The sequence below is a fragment of the Staurois parvus genome, unplaced genomic scaffold (genome assembly GCF_062004578.1).
Source record: "Staurois parvus isolate SC_StPar_1 unplaced genomic scaffold, SC_StPar_1.0 ptg001488l, whole genome shotgun sequence".
Classification (NCBI taxonomy): Eukaryota; Metazoa; Chordata; class Amphibia; order Anura; family Ranidae; genus Staurois; species Staurois parvus.
In genome coordinates, this window is record NW_028319284.1 from 331,559 (window position 1) to 358,238 (window position 26,680).

At 44.6% G+C, this 26,680-nt stretch overlaps 1 pseudogene across 1 annotated transcript; it reads right to left on the bottom strand.

Annotated features, from left to right (window-relative positions):
- Positions 1 to 1,954: 1,954 nt before the first annotated feature.
- On the bottom strand, positions 1,955 to 23,083 carry LOC149435578 (structure-specific endonuclease subunit EME2-like; annotated as a pseudogene). The gene is made up of 8 exons (XR_016308454.1): positions 20,937 to 23,083; positions 20,225 to 20,362; positions 15,972 to 16,064; positions 12,293 to 12,405; positions 10,034 to 10,136; positions 7,567 to 7,680; positions 5,824 to 6,013; positions 1,955 to 2,255 (listed from the first exon to the last, which is right to left on the bottom strand). The product of XR_016308454.1 is annotated as a structure-specific endonuclease subunit EME2-like (transcript).
- Between the last annotated feature and the right edge of the window lie 3,597 nt (positions 23,084 to 26,680).

The following is a 26,680-nucleotide window of genomic DNA, read 5'->3' on the forward strand; positions in this document are numbered from 1 at the left end:
CACATCGTCGCAACTGCGTATGCGCGAACCGCGATGAACGCGATCGTGCAATAATGCGCGCCAAATTCAAATTTAGTATATATAGAACACACACAGCATGGGCACACTCCCTCTGAGGAAGTGTTTTGACACGAAATGCGTCAGGGAGGTGCCCCTGACCTGTGTGCATATACCGCAAGGCCATCCTGATTGGTTGACTTATCAGATCCGGATCTTTCTTGGGGCTCATTATTTCCATGTGAGCCCGTTTTGAAGGTTCCTGAGGATTTGGAAGATATATGGTTTCCCCTTCTCCCCTGCTGATGATGGCCTGGGTGGAATGCTGATGACATCTAGTGGCCGACTTGCTGATGACATCTGCCTGGTATCATAAGTCCAGAGCACCAGGAGCAGGTCTTAATTGCTCCATGCGCAATTTATGCGCTATCTGGTTAGTGCATTATTTGTACATTCACCACAGCACAAGAGTCACGGTTTTCTTGATCATGGACTGTTGGAACACCTGCACTTAACCACTTTATTATAAGGACTGAGTTATCTAACATATTTAATATATGTTATTGTGTATTATTTAATTCGTTATTTAATTATTCATCTTTTTCATTACTTTATAAGCGCTGCATACTTATTTTATATTTCAATACTTTTGACAATATAGTGTATATGGGAGTGGGGGGGCCTCATAATTATTTTGGGGGGTATTTTATGTGGTGGAGGGGAGGGAGGAGAGTGGACACACGTCTGCTCTCCTCCCCTTCTTGCTGTGACCCAGAAAACTATGTGTATGACATCTTTTCCAGGTCACCGGTCACTTTCCCTGGCTAGCAGAGTCGGGAAGGAATGTATTGCAATGCGATTTGCATTGCAGTACACTCAGTGAAGTACAGAGGAGACATCTTTTAGACTGAGAACCTGTCACCTAAAAATCATCAGCAGGTAAGTAACTTTAGTGCAGAAGAGACAAAGCATGTCTCTTCTGCATTAAACTTCCTGCCTGTTTGCCCATTTTTATTATTTTAGCTAAAGTACCACTTTATTGACTGTAGGCAGCCACACTCGAGTAAACGCCTAAAGTTATTAGAGCCTGACACTAACTTTTCTTAGAAATGTTCCCTTCCTGCTGTGTAAAAAAAAGATCTACTTAGCTTTTTTTTTTTTTTTTTTAAGTCCAAGCACATGATCCTGCAGCTCTGGCTCCAGCAGCAGTGACCACAGCTTTCCATGGCCCAGCCATTGTCAGCCCTCCTCTCCCCTGCAGCAGCCACTCATAACACAGGGAAGCTGGAGCTGCAGGATCACATGATCAGGCCTGAGCAGGCTAAATAAAAAGGTAAGTTTACAGATCATTTATACACAGAGTAGACAGGATAGGTAGGAGGAGGGGGTAGGAACATTTAAAAAAAATGTTAGTATTAGGTTTTAATTCCACTTTAACACAAGATGTTATAGTGCATGCAGTACCACACTGTTGAGATAACAAACTGGTCTAAATGTCAGTGGACATCTGGCCGGTATGATCTAAAGCCCTGATGCCCAGCCTGCAGCCCGAGGGCTGCATGTGGCCCTTTGATATATGATGTGTGGCCCTCAGACCTTAGTGGTCTATAGTGGAAACATCGATTGGGGCAATAGTATTGATCTTTATTAGTTTCATGTAACGTGTTCCCTGTTTTCTATTGTCTTCAAAAGCACACCCCCAGCCCAAAATGTGGCACGTCTACACTCTCTGGCCCTCATTTTCATCTATTAAAGTCTGAAGTCTCCGACAGTCCTCTCAAGCATTATATATATTGAACAGTATGTGCGGTCCTTTGGTGATGTCAGGGGCCACATTTGATGCCCCCTTTAGCTCATACGTTGACAACAACGGATCTAAAGTGACTATAGATCTTTCCATAGGGTGTGAATGAGCCAGTCATTAAAACACATAGACATATTTTCCTTACTGCAATGATTGGAAATATAATTTTTATTATAAATACTTTACTGCCAAAAAACAGTACAAAAGCACCAGTGATTATGTACTAGGAATTTAAGTCCAATACCAGTTCTGGATTGGTTGAGGTCATGAACAGCCAGATGCGTCATGACAAATCAGGACCAATGCGCCTCTCTCTTGTCTGGTCTTGGTCATTAGACTGTGTGACATCATCATCTGGATACTCCATATCGTCTGTGGCACCTCCAGCACGTGGAACCCTCAGGTTACTGAGGAGAGATAGTCTCTCCTTATCAGTATTACATGCCACATATGCCTGGATAGAGAAAAAAGATACAGAATTTACTTTCTTTGAATAACATCAGCTTTATACACCGACTACTAGAATTAATACGGAACAGATGAAATGCGTACATGTGAGCTTATTTACCTGCTAAAGGATTTGTGTTTCTGTCCATTCGGTCTTACCATTTACACAGCTCTGCCTCACAGCACATTCCTGCCTAGAAGGGGACTTGATTTGTCTCTGCTGTGGATTCATTTTTACTTACAGATCTATTTTCCACCCCACCCTGTGTCAGGGCAATGAAAGGAGAAGCAGCACAGTGCGCTCATCCCTTCATCACTGCTCTTTTATCAGCATGCTCCTTTTGCACTGCAGCAACACCTGGCTGATTGTGCTTCCTCCTTTCTGAGCTCTGCTGTACAGGGGAATGCAGGCTGATACCAGCCAAACATGGTACTTACACTGCTGACACTGAAAGAAAATACATTAATATGATGTAATAATGATTACAGAACAGCATCAATGTATGTTTCTATTAAACTAGTATGGTAAAGTCTAATAAATACTTGAGGCACTTACAGTCAGGTCCATAAATATTGGGACATCGACACAACTCTAACATTTTTGCCTCTATACACCACCACAATGGATTTGAAATGAAACGAACAAGATGTGTTTTAACTGCAGACTGTCAGCTTTAATTTGAGGGTATTTACATCCAAATCAGGTGAACGGTGTAGGAATTACAACAGTTTGCATATGTGCCTCCCACTTGTTAAGGGACCAAAAGTAATGGGACAATTGGCTTCTCAGCTGTTCCATGGCCAGGTGTGTGTTATTCCCTCATTATCCTAATTACAATGAGCAGATAAAAGGTCCAGAGTTCATTTCAAGTGTGCTATTTGCATTTGGAATCTGTTGCTCTCAACTCTCAAGATGAGATCCAAAGAGCTGTCACTATCAGTGAAGCAAGCCATCATTAGGCTGAAAAAACAAAACAAACCCATCAGAGAGATAGCAAAAACATTAGGCGTGGCCAAAACAACTGTTTGGAACATTCTTAAAAAGAAGGAACACACCGGTGAGCTCAGCAACACCAAAAGACCCGGAAGACCACGGAAAACAACTGTGGTGGATGAGCGAAGAATTCTTTCCCTGGTGAAGAAAACACCCTTCACAACAGTTGGCCAGATCAAGAACACTCTCCAGGAGGTAGGTGTATGTGTGTCAAAGTCAACAATCAAGAGAAGACTTCACCAGAGTGAATACAGAGGGTTCCCCATAAGATGTAAACCATTGGTGAGCCTCAAAAACAGGAAGGCCAGATTAGAGTTTGCCAAACGACATCTAAAAAAGCCTTCACAGTTCTGGAACAACATCCTATGGACAGATGAGACCAAGATCAACTTGTACCAGAGTGATGGGAAGAGAAGAGTATGGAGAAGGAAAGGAACTGCTCATGATCCTAAGCATACCACCTCATCAGTGAAGCATGGTGGTGGTAGTGTCATGGCGTGGGCATGTATGGCTGCCAATGGAACTGGTTCTCTTGTATTTATTGATGATGTGATTGCTGACAAAAGCAGCAGGATGAATTCTGAAGTGTTTCGGGCAATATTATCTGCTCATATTCAGCCAAATGCTTCAGAACTCATTGGACGCCGCTTCACAGTGCAGATGGACAATGACCCAAAGCATACTGCAAAAGCAACCAAAGAGTTTTTTAAAGCGAAAGAAGTGGAATGTTATGCAATGGCCAAGTCAATCACCTGACCTGAATCCGATTGAGCATGCATTTCACTTGCTGAAGACAAAACTGAAGGGAAAATGCCCCAAGAACAAGCAGGAACTGAAGACAGTTGCAGTAGAGGCCTGGCAGAGCATCACCAGGGATGAAACCCAGCGTCTGGTGATGTCTATGCGTTCCAGACTTCAGGCTGTAATTGACTGCAAAGGATTTGCAACCAAGTATTAAAAAGTGAAAGTTTGATTTATGATTATTATTCTGACCCATTACTTTTGGTCCCTTAACAAGTGGGAGGCACATATGCAAACTGTTGTAATTCCTACACCGTTCACCTGATTTGGATGTAAATACCCTCAAATTAAAGCTGACAGTCTGCAGTTAAAGCACATCTTGTTTGTTTCATTTCAAATCCATTGTGGTGGTGTATTGAGCCAAAAATGTTAGAATTGTGTTGATGTCCCAATATTTATGGACCTGACTAATATTTTCCAGATCCACCAGAGATCCCCATATTCTGGGGTGCATGAATATGCAAATATTGCCTTAAAAGAATAATGGTGAGAGTTGACACCCCCTTCCCCCTCCTGGCTCCTGTGCCTCCCTATTGGCCACTGAGCTTACCTGTAAATGGGGAATAGTAGATGAGAGGGGTTCTGTGAAAGATTGTAAAGTTTCTAAACCACCTTATACAAGCAATTAAAAAACAAGATCTATTTTTATATATACATGCAAAGGAGATCAGCTTGATGTAACTAAGTAAATGTCTTACTTCCAGTCAATTTCAGATATGTGCTTTTCTACGGCATGCCTTAGAACAGTGGTCTCCAAGCTGTGGCCCGGGGACCAGATGCGGCCCTTTACTTGCTTTTATCTGGCCCTTGGGGAACTATTTCATCCAATGATACCAACAATGGGGCATAATTACCCCCACTGACAACAATGATGGGGCACTATTCCTCCCAATGACACCAAGGATGGGACACAATTTCTCCCAATGACACTAACAATAGGGCCGTATGACATTAATGATGAGGCACAATTCCTCCCAATGACACCAAAGATGGGACACAATTTCTCTCACTGATACCAATGATGAGGCAAATTTCCTCCCAATGACACCAAAGATGGTGTCAATGACTTTTCCCCACTAACATCAGGGACTTTTTTTACTCCTAATCCAGCCCCCAGAAAGTCTGAAGGACATTAACCCCTTGGCACCGGCGCCTCCCGGCCCTTTAAGGGTTTCAGAAGTCGGGAAGCGGGGCGGGGTTTACGGTCACGTGCCCACCGTGACATGCCGTCACATGATCAGGAAAGGTCCCGTTCGAAAGAGATCGGGACCTTTCCATGAGTACTGGACATGTGTGCTGGGAGTGCGCAGGCGCGTGCTCTCAACACGTTTTTTTAATAGAACGCAAATGTGCGGTCGCTCGGCGTCTAGGCCCAGACACCGGGAGGCCGCACATTTGCATTCGGCCGGCATCAAGAGGTTAAACTGGCCCTTTGTTTGGAAAGTTTGGAGACCCTGCCTTAGAAGATGGTCCATTGTTTTGATAGGAGTGATCAATGATCCCTATGGCTATACACTCCTCTGTCTAATATCTGCAGATGCTCAAGCTTTCCCTTTAGTGTGAAAAACAGTGGGGGAGATTTGCTAAAACTGGTGCACACAGAATCTGGTGCAGTTGTGCATGGTAGCCAATCAGCTTCTAGGTTTTATTGTCAAAGGATAACTGAACAAGCTGAAGATTGAAGCTGATTGGTTACTATGCACAGCTGCACCAGCTTTAGTAAATCTCCCCCATTGCATGTGGATCCTGGGCAGAAAACACATTACACAAAGACACTGACCTCCATAAGGAGTTGTGGAGAAGGATAGGCCTCTGTTATAGTTGCAGCCATTGCTGGACTGACTCTATTAAACTGCTGAATCTGTCTCTTCCAGGCCAATGGTAAGCCAGTGAGCGATCCTTTGGGTCCCCACCCTCGCCAGGTGCCTGCTGAGGTGCAGAAGGAGTAGCTCTGAGCCTCCCAGTGCAACCTGCAGACAGAGAGAGAACGTTGTTTACCACGGTCCACCTTGCTGCACCATCACTTATAGGTCATCTGGCCTCAATGTTTGCTGCAAAGAAAAGAAAAATTTGGGGCACGCATGCGTGTGCCCACTGCTGACCCGCACTGAGACTGGACACTGTGCAATTTTGTCAGCGGGTTTCATCCAATGATTTATGGCTGACACCTGCTGATTGGCTGTATCCATTCACAGCACACAGCCCTGTGTTTACAAACACACAGGACTCTGTACACAGAACAGCGATCTGTCTGTTTCTTCTCCCTGAAAAGCAGGGGAAAAAAACAGCCAGATCTCTTAGGCCCCTTTCACACGAACGCTCTGATCGGGTCCATCTGCCTGATTTTCAGGCGGACCCATTGAAACCTCTATTCTCCTCTATGGAGCGGCGGGTGTAAATGGACATGTGTCTGTTTACACCCAACGACATCCAATCCGATTTGATCCGTCAAAAAGATGGATGGGGATCCATTCCCCTTCTGTCCTCCGAATCAGATGGGATGGCAGTCGGATGGAAACAGACAGGTGGTTGTTTTCCATTCAACCGCTCATAGAAGACAGTTGATCCACTGACCGGTCCACCCCGTCTGAAGGGGGCCTTAGTAAAAGCAGCACATATTACACATATAACACTTGTTAGGCACACAGTTAACCCCTTGACTGCCCCTTGATGTGAACCCTTTCCAAGCCAGTGTAATAGGGACAGTGTAAAGTATTATATCTGATCACTGTATTAGTGATGTCAGTGTCATTTAATTTACCTCCCAGTGACGGTCTGTTAGCACTAGATTGCCCACCACACTATCACAGTCCAATTGTAAGTCACTGATCACCAGCACAGCATTAAAGCTGTGTAAATTACAGTATATATACACCATAGTTTTTAGATGCTATAACTTTCAAACAAACCAATTATTATACACTTAGTGGGATTTTTCCTTTACCAAAGACGTAGCAGCATTTTGGCCTAAATTTATGAAGAAATTAGATTTTTTACAACAGAAAGTAGAAAATATTGTGTTTTGTTTCCCCAAACTTTTTTGGGTTTTTTTTTCATTTATATAATAAAAAATAACACCAAAAGAAGACTCTATTTGCATGAAAAACATTATATAAAATTTCACTTGGGTACAGTGTTGTATGACTGAGCAATTGCCAGTTAAAGTAGCACAGTGGTGAATATAAAAAAAATGCCCTGGTCATGAAGGGGGTAAAACCTTCGAGAGGTCAAATGATTAAACAGAGGCTAAGAAAATAGCTTCCTTGGCTGTAAAGGACAAGAGGGTTTAGCTCTGCTCTAAGTGTATGTTATTTTAGTAGGCATTCAGTGGATTCAACAGACAATTCATTTTAAATGTAAATTCTTTTTCCTTTATACCACCTGAAAATGCTGATTTGCTGAAAAACAGAAATCTAAATAATCCATTAAAGCAGGGCAATGATTATAAGGCTGCTCATGTCACTTGTATAACCTTTCACTCACAAGGAATTTACATTGTCCAGTCACTTTTTTGTGAACTCACCGGAACGGGCGCTGAGCTATACTCTTGGTCACAGCACACACGTTGCCCCAGTTCTCTCCATGTATCCAAGAATAAGACTTCGGTCTCATGGTACAGCTGTAGAAATATAAGTGCCTACCTCCACAGAGGAGGATAACAGTTATCAAAGAAGGTGACATCACGGAGAAAACTTTATTATAATAAACATAATGCTTTCACTTTAAAATTTAGATTTGACAGCATGCCTAACAGTGACAATAAACTAGAGAAAAATCAGGGTTAAAGGGCAACTCCATCTTTTGCACCATGTTACACCCATATTTAGGTGCTGCCCCAAACTAAAAGGGACTTGTAAAGAAATGTAAAAGTCGCTCCTTTTCTTACAGAATCATTTTACATTCATGACTACAAAAAGTAAAAAAAAGCCAAAGAAAAAAAAAAAACACCTAAGCTGGGGCCACAGATGCAGAGAAGGTCTGAGATTCTTATTACAGCTTTGAAACTGATCAGAAAGAGGGACCCCCTCTTAAAATTAAAGGTGGCTGCCGGGCCTCCACATGGCACCGGCAGCGTAGTGTCAAAGACGTCCACAGGCTCCCTCTGACGCATTTCGTGCACACGCACTTCTTCTGAGGTAGAGCACTTCTTCTGACGTCACCTTCAATTTTAAGAGGGAATCTCTCTCCCAATTTCACAGCCACAGAGTGATTTCAATCCCAGCATTGGTTCCATTGAAGAGGAATATCCTATCCTGGGAGCTTCCTGGCCTGCAGGATTTCGCTTTTCCACAAGAGGGCGTTATCATCATCCATTTCAGCACATATCCATTTTCTGACCAGAGGGAGAGAGGGGAATCTCCAGGATTTCTTTCACACATGCGTACTTCAAATGCACTTCTGGTTAGTTTGCATTCTTTCCATTGACACTGGGAATTAATGAGCACCTTTTCAGGACTATTATTGTGTTGATTTGCATGATTTGATAATTTTACAGCGCTGCATTTTATATGTATATGTTTTACTGAGGATTTTTATATGCGTTTATCCTGGATGTTCAGCTGCTGTTTCTTTGAGAGCGCTCACTGTGTGTCTTTTACCTATACTGATCAGAAAGAGGGCTGATCTTGCCACATGGCAGTCAGTTTGCAAAAAGTTTTGGCAATAACTCAGTTTCGCCTGTAAAGGACACAGGAAGCAGGAAGGTTAAATAAAGTGACAAATCTTTAGTAAATTCTCCCCAGAAGCTAGTTTGAAAAATATATTATGGCTTCAACATAAAAGCCTCATTGCTCACTGGGTGTTTAGCCCCCGATGCCTGAAATCCTGGCATTTTGGTGCAAATGAAAAGTTCACCATCCAGCCCCACTGCTGACAATCTGAAAAAATCTATGAGAGGCTGAAAGCTGCTGCGGCTGGACGGGACTGGATGGTGCGCAGAGTGGTACTAACATTTAGGGCAGTATGTTCCCAGGAATGAATACCCAGAATGCAAGTAGTGTACACTCCCAGCATTCATCCTTGGCCACATACTGCCCAGGGGCGGACTGACCATTTGGAAACTCGGGCACTGCCCGAGGGCCCAGGGTCAGTAGGGGGCCCCATGAGATGCCCCTGGTACCTTTTTCATAGGCTTTTTTGAGTTTGTACAAGGACACAGGGGCCCCATAATCCCCTATTGCCCGGGGGCCCCATGAGTTGTCAGTCCGCCCCTGATACTGCCACAAACATTAGGAACACTCAGTGCAACATCCAGGCTTGTCCAGCAGCTTTCAGCCTCTCATAGAGTTTTACAAGTTGCCGACAGTGAGGCTGGATGGTGCAACCTTTGCCTTCCGCCCGCATCAAGATGCTGGGATCTCATGTATCAGGACTAAATGTCTACTGTGCATGGGAACTGAGGTGTCTGGAACATGTAAACTTAAAGTGGAACTAAATGTAAAATAGAAACATTTGTGAACAGGCAGTCTTTTTATTGCAGAAAAAAAATGCAATGTTACACTTACCTGCCTATTTGCAGTCCTCTGTAGAATGTACACTGAACTGCACAAACTGGCAAACTCCCAGCGTGCCCGGATGACTGCACTCCTGCGCATGCATGGGAGTGATGTCATCCCACATCAGCCAATCAAAACAGACAAAAACCAGGGTCCAAAAGAACCCAGGGAGAAGAGAACAGCGCCGAGCAGGGACTTTATGGGTGTCAGATCGTTAGAACTAAGGTAAGTACGTGTACCTTTAGTTCCACTTTAAGACAAAAATGTATTGCATAAGTTCATTGGGCCACATAGTCCCCCCCTTTAGGACACAATGCAACAAAGTAAAAGAACTATGTAGCAAAGCAAAATTCATTTTAGGCTCTTGCTTAAAACAAAAAATTGTATTCAAAATTTAGTTTCCAAAACTAATCCTAGAAGATGATACTAAAGAAGATGATGTATGGAGAAGTCTTTAACTGAGGACTGGTATTTAAATGTAGATTAGCTACCAACCTCATCTATATGTCGCCTGGTCACTTGGCTTTCTGGCTGTTCATCATAGCAAAGGCTTGGCTCTAGAGAGTGTCTCTCCATCTTACGTGACAGTCTTTGACATCTGGTGGTCAAAAAAACATTTACTATTAAAGCTCAGTCAGTTCACTTTAACCATCTCAGTGTTTTCCATCTTCAAGCATAAAAAGAGAACCCCAAATAAATAAATAAATAAAAAAGTGAGCGCTTTCAACGTCAGCAGCTATGCACTAAAGGTAACCAAATAAAACCTCAGTCAAAACAGTAAGTAAAGTGCAGCGCTATAAATAAGTAAATATATGATAATAATGTCCGTATAAATGAATATTCTTATGGTGACAATCCGTGTGTAGAGTGCCCACTATGGCGGTACTTCAGTGCTTGTGTTTTTAAAAGTGGGGTAAGAATACGCACTCACCAGATGTGTAAAGAAATTACGCATATAAATCAATCATCAGAGGTCCCCTTTAAGGAAGCGGATTAAGCCATGTATAGAGATATCCTCCCTCTGGATGGGTGGTATGTCAGGCACTTCTGGGTGGTATATGGATCCAGTAAACCAGAGGTCCCCTTTAAGGGATGAGTGGGTGTAGCAACCTGTGTAGCAGGAACGCCCTCCTCTGTGTAATAAGGTGGATCTTGATTCAGGGGTGGGCTTTAGGAAATCAATGACTCCACTTCCTTAAAGGGGACCTCCGATCATTGATCTATATGCGTAATTTCTTTACGCATCTGGTGAGTGTGTATTCTTACCCCACTTTTAAAAGCACAAGCACTGAAGTACCGCCATAGTGGGTACTCTACACACGGATTGTCACCATAAGAATATTCATTTATACGGACATTATTATAATTTATTTACTTATTTATAGTGCTGCACTTTACTTACTATAAAAAGAGAACCCACCTCTTTGTTACGTTAGCTTTTGGAACCAGAAGTCTGGTGTTGTTAGTGCACGGTTTTTAGCAAAAAACTGAGGACTTGGGGTAAATAATGCAGGTGCCTGTGAACTACACCCACTATGCACTGATTACACTTGCAATGCTCTGCAGGACTGAATGCATATATTTAAAAGAGAAGCATTGCCAACCGTCTCCTATGGATCATAGGTGTGCAGCTTGTTCTGCACTCCTGTGATCCATTTTCTGACCTCACAGAGCCAGTCCAGGCTCCGAAAGATCCTAACCACATGGTTGGAATCCACCCAGAATCCTGGACCGGCAGCTGACTCAGTTTCTCAGCAATCCACTGATATCCTGAGCCAGCCACTCCCACCCCCACCCCCACCCCAGCCTATCACTCCAGTGAGTGCTGGAGGGGCAGAGCAGAGAGCCAGTCACTGACAATCACTGCTCCCTGCTCAGAGTGGAGGGGAGAACTGAGCGATCAGCAGTGTCTGATCACTTAATTCTCAGTGGATAGCCAGTGGGGGACAGATGCAGCATCAGATCGATGCAGCATCAACCTAGGTGAGTAGAAGATTTTCTCCTTGTATAGCCCATACTTCTCTTTTAATAAATGCACATTTTTTATTTTATTAATGTGGGTGCAATTATTAAATATTTGCAAAAGGGAGACTATGCCTTTATTACTCCCCCTGCACATAATCTTAACCCCTAAACTATCATCTTAAAACTTAACTTTAAAGCAGAAATCTGGGCAAAATGTTTTTTGGACCATTCAGTGGTGCTGTGCCCACACTGCACGGGCCATCTGCTCATTTTTGTCTGGGGTCATAAGAGGGAAGATATACTTCCCGAATCCGATGATCCTCAGAGCGCAAGACCGGTCCTTGCCGCTTCCCCCCCCTGAATGCTAGTGGTCTTGTGAATGAACTGTTCCTGACGTCATCATGCCAACAGACCGTCTCCGAGCCTGAGGATGGCAGGAACAGTCCACCGCTGGACTTGGGGGAGCGTGGTTTTCCGGAGGATCGGAGGACGGGATATATATAGCTTTTCCACTAAACCCCTGGACAAAACAAGCAGTTTTTCCATGCAGTGCACAGCCCCACTGCATGGGAAAGTAAAATTTTACATGGAGTTCTGCTTTAAATTTAAATCTGTAAACCAGACTTGCATCTTAAAATCAGACTGACTATTGAACACTGTAGCTTTGAACAGAGAGTTTTTTTTGGACAAAAAAATGTAAATAAAAATGTTTAACTTGAATCAGAATGGTATTATTTCAAAAGTGAAAGGTCCTCTTTAATGAAAGCTGCAGTCTGTAATCCAACTTACCTTCTATAATCATGTAGCCCCAAAACAGCCAAGGTGATCTTCTTTCCAGAACACTTCCTATCTATTCCAAACACAGAGGTCGGAGTCTCAGAAGTCATGGAGTTTTCAGGAGCCTGGAATGGAGAGGGATCAGCTACTTTAGTTCTTACAAGGCTGTTATTAACTTTTTCACTGCTGGGCCCCGACGTCCTTTGTTTCACCTCACATACCCAGACCACTTTGGCAATGTTTTCACTGGTTATGATCGGCAGCTGCTGATTGTGGCCCTTCATGAATTAGGAGAGTCTCAGGTACCACTCTGCTATAAGTTCATGATCAGCGTAGTGGCTATTAGCTTATAGCCTAAGGCAGTGGTCTCCAAACTGTGTCCCGGGGGGCCAGATGGAGGCCTTTGCTTGCTTTTTTCCAGCCCTTGGGGCACTATTTCTTCCACTGATACCAACCATAACCCCCCCATCACTGATCCCAATGAAGGGACACAACTCCCTTTAATGACATCAACAATTGACACCAATGATGGAGCACAATTCCTCCCACTGACACCAAAAATGGGGCATTGTGTTTTCCCACTCATGTTAGGACCTTTCCACTCCCAAGGGCCACAATCCGGCTCCCCAAAAGTCTGAAGCACAGTAATGGCTCTTTGTTTAGGAAGTTTGGAGACCCTTGGCTTAAGGGAATGCAACTGCAAAAAGGATTACTGACATGGCCTACTGCAAGCAGTTCTGCTGTGTCGTAACCCTTACGTCAGTGCCAGTGAAAGGATTAAACACAACCTGCACCCCGATCATGCCATGCTTTTAATACCAATGAAAGCGGATCTATCATTACAAATTAGAAAGCACATGAATTAATATGGGAACATTTTACCATGACATTCTTTTGAGCAAAAAAGGACCTTTTTGTTGTTCTTAAAAAAAATGGCTGCTCAGGTGATCTAAAGCCTGGGTGGAAGAAAATGTGGGCTCAGTTCGCATCACCCCCGTGTTTTCCCCTTTGTTCTATCTGTATACTTCATATCTTTTCTATATCCATCTACAGTACATGCCTTTTCTTACATATTCCTTTGTAATTAAACTACTTCCTTGTATAATCTCCCAAAATGAAAACAACTGAAATATACATAGACATTTAGCAACATTTTACTACTTCAAGTCTCTCTAAGGTAATATTCACACTACTGTTGGTTGTGAACAAAATTGTGCGCTTTCCTGACGCAAAACATCCTGTACAACAAACACTTTACTCCTGCGCTAGGAAAGGTCTCAGTAGACCCAATAGGAATGTTCTGGAATTTTCTGGAATATGCACTGCTTGCTGCCCTCAACAGACCGGGGTGGTCCGAATACACTGGATACAAATGGAAAAACAGAAAAAGGGCGCAACGACCTAGTGCGTTATCGTTTAAAATGATTTATTAAAGAACAAAAATAGGTATCATACTCACAATGGACATAATAACACAGGCATGTCAAACTGAACAAGATGTATGATCCAAACAACATCTGAGTCCATACGATGGAACCCTGGATGACCAACTGGTTAACGCGTTTTGAGGACACAACCTCTTCCTCAGAGCCAACACTACAGGAGTCTGTACTTCTCTTTATATAAGTTACTAAATGGTAACAAAAGGGCTGTCCTTTGGCAGACACGTGGCAGTTCCAATATTTCTGAATTAATTAATTATTATTAGTAGTAGTAGTAGTATTTATCAATTCCTAATGGCACTCCCATGCATCTGCTTTCACACATACTGAAATGCAGGTTACGTTTTGATGCGGCATAATTTTTGACAGGGGTCAGAGGCTTCTTTACCATGTTTCCTACATGTAGGGAAGCCCACTGAAATGAATAAACTGCTCCACAGATAACTCACAGGAACTTGATAAAAACGCAGTTAAATGCACAGATGTAAACTGAGCCTTAAGGCGGAGCTCCTCCCAAAAGGTGAAGTTCCGCTTTAAGGACTGCTCCCCCGCTCCCCATTAAGGAATGGCACCTTTGGGTGCCCAAATTTGACAGGAACCTGCTCCCATTTCTGGTCTGATTGCCTAGGCGATTGGAAACAGAAGTTGTCCTCCAACCCTCTCTGTAGTCTTTTGGGACACGTGACAGGTCCCAGAAGACTACAGGACCATTCAGGAAGTGCAGCACTACTCGCGCATGCGCAGTGGGTACCCGGCTGTGAAGCCGCAAGCTATCACAGCCGGGTGCCCACACTGAAGATGCCGGCCTCCTGGAATACATGACAGCCTGCTGGCCTCCTGGAATCCAGGACGGCCGGTGAAACGGGCTGTGGGAGACACACCACAGGACCGAGGGACAGGTAAATGGCTGTTTTTTAAAAGTCAGCAGTTTTTGTAGCTAATGACTTATTTTTTGACAAGTGAGTAGAACTCCACTTTAAAGTGTTACTAAACCCTGGACCCTGCATTAACTATATCTGGCCTCCCACAGTACATAGAACATGGAAATATAATTATTTTAGTAAATATAAACTGCCAAGTACCTTTTTTTTTATCAGCGGGTAGAGCAGTCTTGAGACTTCTATCAATGTCCAGCAGAGTACTGGATAAAGATGGTAGGAGGAGTTTTCATTCTCCCGACTGACTTATGAGGCTGCATGACCCCTAAACCTCTGTCTGGACAGTGCTTATTGACCATGTGCTGGATACATGCACTCTCCCAAGAAAATAAAAAAAGGTCTCTAGCAATACACACCAAACTGTGCATGTGCAGCTTGTCTCCAAGGCTCTGTTCTATCAGCAGATGGATTGGGGACAGCAGTAGAAGGGGAGGATCAGAGAAGTTTGGATCAAACATCATTTTGTACACAGTGCAGAGGATTAACCCCTTAGGTTCCACAGTGAGTATACCAAGCATGCTTTACTGCATATACAGACTGATTTTACTGTTGTGGGTTTAGAAACACTTTAAGCACAAAAAAATAAAAAATCTAGGACACATACTGTAAACCTTTTTTTACATCTATTATAATTGACCTCAGCAAATGCAATTATTGTACATATGGCACATGGATATTGAGCTATATGCCCCATGGGTCCCTATATTATTATTAGTATATTATTATACAGGATTTATATAGCGCCAACAGTTTGCTCAGCGCTTTACAATATAACAGGAGACAATACAGCAACAATACAAGAGGGATAGGAGGGCCCTGCTCCTTGGAGCTTACAATCTAGTAGGGAGGGGCTAGTGGTACAAAAGGTAGTAATTGTGGGGGATGGACTGGTAGGAGGAGTAGAATTTTCCATTAATAACTGAGGGCAGGATAGGCTTCCCTGGAGAGATAGGTTTTCAAAGATCGCCTAAAAGTGAGCAGAGTAGGCGATAGTCTGATAAACTGGGGTAGAGAGTTCCAGAGAATGAGGGAAGCTCTGGAGAAGTCCTGGAGATGAGCATGGTAGGAGGAGACAAGGGAGCTAGAGAGCAGGAGGTCGTGCGAGGAGCGGAGAGTACGGTTTGGATGATATTTGGAGACAAGATTGGTGATGTAATTTGGGGCAGAGTTATAAATGGCTTTATATGTTATTGTTATTGTTTTGAATTTTATCCGTTGGGCAATGGGAAGCCAGTGGAGGGATTGGCAGAGAGGGGTGGCAGATACAGAATATATATAAATCTGCATGTTCTTCATCTTCCCAAATTTTACCTGAATGTAATAGAAGACACTCTTGAGAAATTCTCAAGGCTCCACCAGAATCAGCATTTGCTCTTCTTCCCCTTTACATAGATCCAGACCATCCTGGAATATAAAAACAGCGATTGGAAAATCCATAAATATTTTTGTGTTAGCTGAATGAAAAGAGGTCGGGACTTCATTTCTGTGTTTCTCGAGTGTAGTGCAGTCCATGGAAATGAATAGGCTGCCATTCATGCCACACATGGAAATGCACCTGCATTTGGTTGCATCTGCAGGTGTGAACCAAATCTAAGAGGAAGAGAGGACACCGCAAGATAGCAGCTCTCAATAGCTGGCATTATATCACCATTCTGAGCAAATATTTGTAGTAGGTCTAATGTGCACTCCTTATCCCCCCCCCCCCACATACTTCTTTTTGCCTCAAGACATATTATTATTACAGTGCTAGTGTTACTGTTTGTGTTTTTGTTGTATAATTTTGCTGTTGTTTTGGTAAACATTCTCTTCTTTGGTCCCGGTAGAGTAACAATTTTCTTACTTAATCCCCCAATACCAGGGTGGATTTGATTTAAATCACGATTTAAATCACTAGTCAGTAAGGCTTGATTTAAATCCTAGTATTCTACATAGACTAATTCTTGCTGGTATAACTTTAATATGCAAGTAGATGAAGATTTTTAGAATAACAACTTTTCATATTAGTTTTTTTTATCCCCAGTTTAATAAGTTAATCATTCATATTTGGACAACTTTTCTGTTGTATTTAGGAAGGAGAAAAATAATCGTTACCTTAATAATAACAATTTAAATAGATTTATTCAACTGAAACAATAACATTCCAGCATATGTTATTTGCTTAAACAAACATCCATGTTTGTTAACTAATTTGGCTAAACAAAATATATATATTTTAAGAAACTTAGACTGTCAGCCCCTTCCTCCTCACACTTAGTCTCACTTTCTTCTTGTGCAGATCTATTCCACTCCAAACAATCAGAAAAATATTGTTTCTATTCTATTCACTGAACTTCTTGAAACTTAGCACTGAAGGGGTTGATTCTGTATTCATAGGTTTGTAGAAGTTAGGATGAAGGTCTTTTTCTTAACTCTGTTCATGTTATAACATTTTTTCTGTGAAGAAGAGGCATGTGATCTCCGCTGAGTCCAATTCAGTTTTGAGAACTGCAAAAGTAAACCAAGCATCTGTGATAATATCTTGTAGGCAGAGAAACTGCCCAATAATCTTACAAAAACCTCTGGAAGAGCATGACATTGTGAATGGATTCATGGAATTTATTTACCAAAAAAATTAAACATATACAGCCTTATTCTACATAATTAAAAAACTAATCTTTATTTCATGATGGAATAACCTTTGGATGGTAATATATTTTCCTCAAAAAGCATTTTATTCAAAAAAAATCCGATTTAAATAAAAAAAAATCAGATTTAAATAAAAAAAATCCGATTTTTAAAATTTTTTTTTTTTTTTTTTTTAAATCATTGATTTTTATCCACCCTGCCCAATACTGATGATCTCATCCCTCTGCATTCCCACCCTTGGAGGTTGCTCCCAGTGTTAGCCATGATAAGCTCAGAATACCTCTCTCAGTCTTAGTGCCCCCTGTGCAGGCTGATATCAAGTCAGAGGATTTTCAAAGTCCCCCCAAAAAATTAAAAGTCAGCAGCTACAAATACTGTAGCTACTGACTTTCATTATAAGGATATTTAGATATCCATGGATCAAGTGCCATCCTCACCTGGGCTGGTTACTCACTGGTCTTTGGCAGCCCGATGCAAGCATGTTTATTAATTGAAGTGCGCAGTGAGCCCTAACAGCTTCACAGCCAGCTACCTACTGCGCATGCGCAAGTTGAGCTGCACATTGTGAATGGTCTTGCAGCTTTCTGGGACTTGTGATGTGTCCCAAAATGTTGCGTGTTAAGAGAGGGGGGTGGGGGTGAAGTTTCTTTTGGATCGCCTGGGCGAAGTTTCACTCGGATTGCCTAAGCGATCCAAGTGGAAGTGGGAGCAGATACCTGTCAAAACTAGATACCCGCTCGACCCCCCCCCCCCCAAAAAAAAAACAACAACGTGTGACCAAACATGTGGGGGGGGGGGGGGTGAGTTGGAGGCAAAAAAGCAGAACTCCCTCTTTTTGTGTGAAATTCCACTTTACCACTGTATGCTAGTTTTATGATACATTGATTATAGTTTACTGAATACTTACCAGATTACATGATGACATTATATACATGCTTAGCATTTGGCATTCAGCTTTAAAAAAATATATTCTGCATATACCGTAGGTAAAAGGAAATACAGAAAACAGTGTATGGGAATTACATTGTGTGCAGTGGCTTGCTGTTTGTGCACAAAGGTGGTGCCATAAAAAGAATACAATGGAGACCTTTTCTCATAAAATATGAATTATTAGAATGTATTATTCTCTTTTTAACATAATAACATAAAGGAAACCTTTAGAGCTTCCAACCTAGAGCAAGAATTTAGCTAATGAAGCCAGAGAAAAATCAGAACGGCTCATCTAATCTGAGTTATTGACTCAAAGTCCTGAAAGCCTTTGGGTTAGCATAATAGTCCAGCAACTAGCATTTCCAATAGAGACTTTAGTACTGACAGCCCCTATTTGCTCTTACCAATTGTTCAGTGTCTGCCACCCCTCTCTGCCAATCCCTCTACTGGCCTCCATTCAGTGTCCTCCACCCCTCTCAGCCAATCCCTCCACTGGCCTCCATTCAGTGTCCTCCACCCCTCTCTGCCAATCCCTCCACTGGCTTCCATTCAGTGTCCTCCACCCCTCTCAGCCAATCCCTCCACTGGCTTCCATTCAGTGTCCTCCACCCCTCTCAGCCAATCCCTCCACTGGCTTCCATTCAGTGTCCTCCACCCCTCTCTGCCAATCCCTCCACTGGCTTCCATTCCGTGTCCTCCACCCCTCTCTGCCAATCCCTCCACTGGCTTCCATTCAGTGTCCTCCACCCCTCTCTGCCAATCCCTCTACTGGCTTCCATTCAGTGTTCTCAATCCCTCTCTGCCAATCCCTCCACTGACTTCCATTCAGTGTCCTCCACCCCTCTCTGCCAATCCCTCCACTGGCTCCCATTCAGTGTCCTCCACCCCTCTCTGCCAATCCCTCTACTGGCTTCCATTCAGTGTCCTCCACCCCTCTCTGCCAATCCCTCAACTGGCTTCCATTCAGTGTCCTCCACCCCTCTCTGCCAATCCCTCTACTGGCTTCCATTCAGTGTCCTCCACCCCTCTCTGACAATACCTCCACTGGCTTCCGCTTACTCAACGAATTAAATTCAAGGTGCGTACAACAACTTATAAAGCCATCCACAACTCAGCCCCCAGCTACATCACTAACCTAGTCTCAAAATTCCAGTCACATCCTTCTTTTCCTTCCTCCCAAGACCTCCTGCTCTCCAGCTCCTTTGTTACCACCTCTTATTGTTGCCTTCAGGACTTCTCCAAAACTGCTCCCACCCTCTGGAACTCCCTTCCCCAATGTGTCAGACTATCTCCTACCCTGTCCACTTTTAAACGATCCCTAAAGACTCATTTCTTCAGAGAGGCCTATCCTGCCCCCTTCCTAGCAACTGTACATGTATTTTCCTCCAACAGCCCATCCGCCGCAGTTATTACTTTTTGTATCAATTGACCCTCCCTCTTAGATTGTAAGCTCTACTGAGCAGGGCCCTCTGATTCCTCCTGTATTAATTTGTATTGGAACTGTACTGTCATCCTTTATATTGTAAAGCGCTGCGCAAACTGTTGGCGCTATATAAATCCTGTATAATAATAATAGTACAGATTTCCTCAAATAGGACTAACCCTCTCAGATGGATATTTTATTGCAGGTGACGTCTGGCAGACTGAGACTTCCCCAGGTTTCTTTCTTAGATCTTGATTGCTCTTACAGGGAGATCTTCCTACTATAATTCATGACTCAGTTCCTGGCCACCTTTGCTCTGGCTATGTTTTCCGCAGTCTAGAATAAATATGAAAACCCAATAGAGAGAATGGGACATCTCATAATGGCCACATCAGGTGTGAAAACCTGTGATGCTCAACAAAGATCTCAATAAGAGAATCCCCAGGAGATATAAACTAACAGGCATTTTATCTCAACAGCACCTACAAAGAACTGAAATATCAGTTTGGAGTTGACTGATTCTTCCACGTTAAAATTTAAGTGGCTCTAATACAAAAAAGTGTTGTCTGTTCCAATCACAACTTACTACACATGTCCAGTCAGCAGGCATCTCTCTTATCCAGGTAATGCTCCATTGCTCCAGAGTGTGGCTCTAAGGAGTAAGTATACCCAGCTGAACTCAGAGCTTCCAGCATACCTTCTGACCCTGCATCTTGGAGAAGACCTGCGCAATAAGAGATCAATCAACAACGCAATGTAGACATATATGTGTGATTTGCAATGATGCAAAAAGTTGATCTGTAATGTTAGCAAGCACCAAAAGACAATTCATATAGTGGCAACTCCCAATGAGTCACATTTGCTTGTAAACTCTACATGTAAGAACACAAGGCCTAACCTGCCAGATACCCTCTTCTGGTCCTCCAAAAAAGCTGCCAAACACCAATCTGAAATGGTAGCTTGCGCCAAAAGACAATATATATATATATATATATATATATATATATATATATATATATATATATTGCCAGTTCTCAATGTGCCCCATTTGTTTGTAAACCCTGCATGTAAGAACATAGAGGTCCATCACACTAGCTACCAGATTTGGTCCTGCAAAGGACTGCTATGATATTATAGGCTGATCTGAAATGGTAGCATGCACAAAAAGACATTTAATATAGTGACACTTCTCAATGTGTCCCACCCACCAGCAAACTGATTCTGGTCCTTTCCAGAGCTGCCATTGGCCAAAATCTGTTTCAGAAACTGGGAAAAATAAGCGTAGGACATTTTCCTACCTGCATCCACCTGAACAACCATACATTTCCCACATTGATCTGGCCTCAGGAGCTTCAGGGCCTGTGCTGATTCTTTCCTTTTCTCTCGTTCCTCCTTTTCCAGATTCTTGATCTTCTCTTTCTCCTGACGCTTTTGTTCCTTCTCCCTCTTCTTCTCCTCAGCCTTTACTCTGTTAGCCTCCAGCTCTTCAAGACTCTTCTTCCTTCTTGTCTTCTTTACTGGGCTAGACGTGGTGGACTTGGGAAGAGGTAGTGATAAGGCTGATGAAGTTGGAGGAAAATGGACATCTTGAATGTCAGAAGGTTCTGAACCTCAAGCTTTTATTGTAGGAACAGTCCAGCCAAGTTCTCCACCATGTCCTCCTTGTCCAGGTCTCAAAAGCTCCCTAGGTTCTGCCTTTACAAATAGACTGCCATCTACATCATCCAACACTTGCTTACATTTTATTCCTGCCTCTGCTCCCTTGATGTCCTCTGTTAGAATACAGTCTGGCTCTTCCTCTTCTGAATCTGATATCTCCCATGTTTTGGCTCTTTTCCTGGGGGAACTGGTGACTGTGATTTTCACCTGCCTCTGCTCCATGTTTAAAGCGTATGTAAACCCAAGAATAAAAAAGATAGGATCTGTTAGCTTAGCCTCACACAGTGTCTTTTTTTCTCACTGTTGTTGTACCTGGTGATCCTGCCAGTAAGCACCTGCACATGAACTTCCTCCAAGACAGTGACAACGTTTACTCACAACTCAGCATTTATGCAGGAAAGTGTTGTCACCCTCATGATACGACACACATCGTCCACACCACTTCAATTATTTGTAAAGCAACTACCGCCAATAAGAGTGCCAGTGGATCCTGATTCTCCCCAGCTAGAAAGCAGAAGTAGAGGAAATGATTTCTAAAGACATGCACAGCGCTGGATTTTTCCTATTATAAAGCAAGTTTACTAAGCAACTAAAAATAAAAAAAGGACACCACTCTGTCTTCCTTTAAAACAGATCACAACTCTCTCTTATTTAATTAAAGGGCTTATTTATACTTCAAGACAATATATATAAAAGGAAACAAATCCAGGATATTGCAAACAATGCCATTCGCTTATGGATGGGGAAGGGAACATGTGATCATTTCAAAAAAATGTAATGTAACAATTTGCGGGAGAGAGGATCCATTATTTCCATTAATAGATATTTCCATAAATAGAGATTTCCATAAATAGAGATTGGGCAAAGCCCCGAAACCCCTTAATATACCGCATTGATATATGATCAATGCTTACAGCTACATCTAGTGTCAGCCATGACACATGATATACATTGGTCATCAGTCCTCCTATCATTGATTTACATTGTAGATTGTACACACACGATGTACAAACATGGACGAGGTATTAGTTCTGATACAAACCATCCTTGTCTTTATTAATATCTGATTGCTATTAGTATAGATTTGCTCTGAGTTTATCTATCTAAAAATTAATGACAGATAACAATCACCTTCCCTATAGAACTGTCAATAAATAAAACAAAGGCAGCAAACTAAACCAGAACACAGTCCCCCTCACACAGGGACAAGCCAGCACCACGAACAGCCATCTACCCACACCATGATCCCTACAAGACTCCCAGTTTCTGGACACCAGCTGGACCCTCTGGGCTTCAACAAAATGGCTCCGAGGTCTCTGCCCTCTACTAAACAATACAGCCACGTGGCGCCCACTGATTCCATCACATGCACAGGAGCGGCCATATTTGTTCTGGGCACTCTGCTTATTCTATCAAGTATATTTTATAGATGTTAATGTGATATTTTATATAAGCATTACATCTCTGCACAAGGCTTGGTAAAGGGTCTGACAGGTGGGATCATGTGACACTTGTGACAGCTGGGTGACGGGTGTTGCAGCAAGATCTGTCCCCCGTGAAGATCTGCCCCCCTTCACACAACTGAGCATGTGCTAGTTTCAGGCATTAGCAAACGATCGGCGATCTCGCTCTGTCACACTGTTAACCCCTTTTATGCTGGATTGCAATTACACTAACCGCTGAATCCCATCCCTGGGATCACTGCCGATGACGATCCTACAGCAACATGTCGCCAAGATGCGGGGGGGTTGTGACAGGGCGAGTACACTCACATATGAGGGGATCAGTGACATGGGGGGGTCATAACATGTTTTGGTGGTGCAGTTACACGTGGGGGTCAGTCACATGGGGGTGGGGATTTGCGTCAACTGAGGCAGATGTTCACGGGGGACTGAGGGGGGGGTGTGTTTGCGTCAAGGGGGGGGGGGCGATCTGCATGTGAGGTTGCTGCTTGGGGGGGGGGTTGCTTGCGTCAATTGGGGGCAGATCTACACGGGGTACTTATCCTGGGGTGGGGGGGGTAATGACAAGGGGGGCAGATCTTCACGGGGTACCGATCTTGGGGGGGGGGGGGGTAATGACAAGAGGGGCAGATCTTCACGGGGTACTGATCTTGGGGGGGGGGGAATGACAACGGGTGCAGATCTTCACAGGGGACTGATCTTTCTGGGGGGGAATGACAAGGGGGGCACGTCTTCACGGGGAATGAAAAGGGGGGGCAGATCTTCACGGGGGACTGTGATCTTGGGGAACGGAATGACAAGGGGGGCAGATCTTCACGCGGGGACTGATCTTGCTGGGGGGTAATAACTATGGGGGCACATCTTCACGGGGGAATGATTTTGCTAGGGAATAATAACAGGGGGGGTGCATCTTCACGGGGGACTGATCCTGGGGGGGAATGACAAGGGGGGCAGATCTTCACGGGGGACTGATCTTGGGGGAGGATGAGAAGGGGGGGCAGATCTTCACGGGGGACTGATCTTGCTGGGGAATAATGACAAGGGGGGCACATCTTCATGGGGGACTGATCTTGGGGGGGGGGGTGACAAGGAGGGTATATCTTCACAGGGGACTGATCTTGCTGGGGGGGAATGACAAGGGGGGCAGATCTTCACGGGGGACTGATCTTGCTGGGGGGAATGACAAGGGGGGCAGATCTTCACAGGGGACTGATCTTGCTGGGGGGGAATGACAAGGGGGGCACATCTTCATGGGGGACTGATCTTGCTGGGGGGGGAAAGACAAGGGGGGGCAGATCTTCACGGGGGACTGATTTTGCTGGGGGGGAATAACAAGGGGGGCAGATCTTCACGGGGGACTGATCTTGCTGGGGGGGAATGACAAGGGGGGCACATCTTCACGGGGGACTGATCTTGCTGGGGAATAATGACAAGGGGGGCACATCTTCACGGGGGACTGATCTTGGGGGAGGATGAGAAGGGGGCACATCTTCACGGGGGACTGATCTTGGGGGAGGATGAGAAGGGGGGCACATCTTCACGGGGGACTGATCTTGGGGGGGGGGGTAATGACAAGAGGGGCAGATCTTCACGGGGTACCGATCTTGGGGGGGGGGGGGTTATGACAAGAGGGGCAGATCTTCACGGGGTACTGATCTTGGGGGGGGGGAATGACAAGGGGTGCAGATCTTCACAGGGGACTGATCTTTCTGGGGGGAATGACAAGAGGGGCAGATCTTCACAGGGGACTGATCTTTCTGGGGGGGAATGAAAAGGGGGGGCAGATCTTCACGGGGGACTGATCTTGCTGGGGGGGAATGACAAGGGGGGCAGATCTTCACGAGGGACTGATCTTTCTGGGGGGGAATGACAAGGGGGGCAGATCTTCACGGGGGACTGATCTTGGGGAGGGGAATGACAAGGGGGGCAGATCTTCACGGGGGACTGATCTTGGGGAGGGGGATGACAAGGGGGGCAGATCTTCACGGGGGACTGATCTTGGGGAGGGGAATGACAAGGGGGGCAGATCTTCACGGGGGACTGATCTTGGGGAGGGGGATGACAAGGGGGGCAGATCTTCACGGGGGACTGATCTTTCTGGGGGGGAATGACAAGGGGGCAGATCTTCATGGGGGACTGATCTTGCTGCTACAGGTGTGGGGAAGTGACATGGGGAGGATAGTGACATGGGGGGGGGGCATGACATGGGGTGTACAGTTACATGTCGGGGGATCAGTGACATGGGGGGGCAATAACATGTGTTGGTGGGGCAGTTACATGTGGGGGCCAGTCACATGGGGAGGACAATGACGTGTGGGGAGGATGGGGGTGTGACATGGGTAGGACATTGACATGTGGGGTGAGGATGGGGTGGCCTGACATGGGGAGGACTGTGACATGAGACGGGGAAGTGACATAGGGGGGCCATAACATGTGTTGGTGGGGCAGTTACATGTGGGGGCCAGTGATATTGGGGGGGATTAATGATATGGGGAGGACAGTGACATGGGTTGTGACATGGGGACTACAGTCACATGTGGGGGGATCAGTGACATGGGAAGGGCATAACATGTGTTGGTGGGGCAGTTGCATGTGGGGGCCAGTGACATGGGGGGGGTAATGACATGGGGAGGACAGTGACGTGTGGGGAGGATTGGGGTGTGACATAGGTAGGACATTGATATGTGGGATGAGGATGGGGTGGCCTGACATGGGGAGGACAGCGACATGAGAGGGGGAAGTGACATGGGGAGGACAGTGACATTGGGGGGGCATGACATGGGGAGGACAGTGACATTGGGGGGGGCATGACATGGGCAGGAAAGTGACATGAGAGGGGAAGTGACATGGGGAGGACAGTGACATTGATATGGCATGACATGTGGAGGACAGTGACATGGGGGGGGTTAGTGACATTGGGGGGTGTGACAATAGGAGGACAGTGACATTAGGGTGGGCACTGAAATGGGAAGAGGACAGTGACATGGTGGTGCAGTTAGTGGTGTATTTTTGTTTTGTGCTGCCCTAGGTAAGACTAAAATCGGGCACCCCCGCAACTAAAGTTGTCCCACCAACTCATCTGCAAACTCCACCCCTTCCTCTTTAGGCTCCACCTCTTCTTAGAGCTCCACCCACTGACAATAATGGGGCACTATTCCTCCCGCTGACACCAATGATGGGGCACTATTCCTCCCACTGACACCAATGATGGGGCACTATTCCTCCCACTGACACCAATGATGGGGCACTATTCCTCCCGCTGACACCAATGATGGGGCACTATTCCTCCCACTGACACCAATGATGGGTCACTATTCCTCCCACTGACACCAATGATGGGGCACTATGGGATGGAATGGGAGGAATAGTGTCCCATCATTGGTGTCAGTGGGAGGAATAGTGCCCCATCATTGGTGTTAGTAGGAGGAATAGTGCCCCATCATTGGTGTCAGAGGAAGGAATAGTGCCCCATCATTGGTGTCAGTGGGAGGAATAGTGCCCCATCATTGGTGTCAGTGGGAGGAATAGTGCCCCATCATTGGTGTCAGTGGGAGGAATAGTGCCCCGTCATTGGTGTCAGTGTGAGGAATAGTGCCCTATCATTGGTGTCAGTGGAAGGAATAGTGCCCCATCATTGGTGTCAGTGGGAGGAATAGTGCCCCATCATTGGTGTCAGTGGGAGGAATAGTGCCCCATCATTGGTGTCAGCGGGAGGAATAGTGCCCCATCATTGTCAGTGGGTGGAGCTCTAATAAGAGGTGGAGCATAAAGAGGAAGGGGTGGAGTTTGCAGATGAGTTGGTGGGACAACTTTAGTTGCGGGGGTGCCCGATTTTAGTCTTACCTAGGGCAGCACAAAACAAAAATACACCACTAACTGCACCACCATGTCACTGTCCTCTTCCCATTTCAGTGCCCACC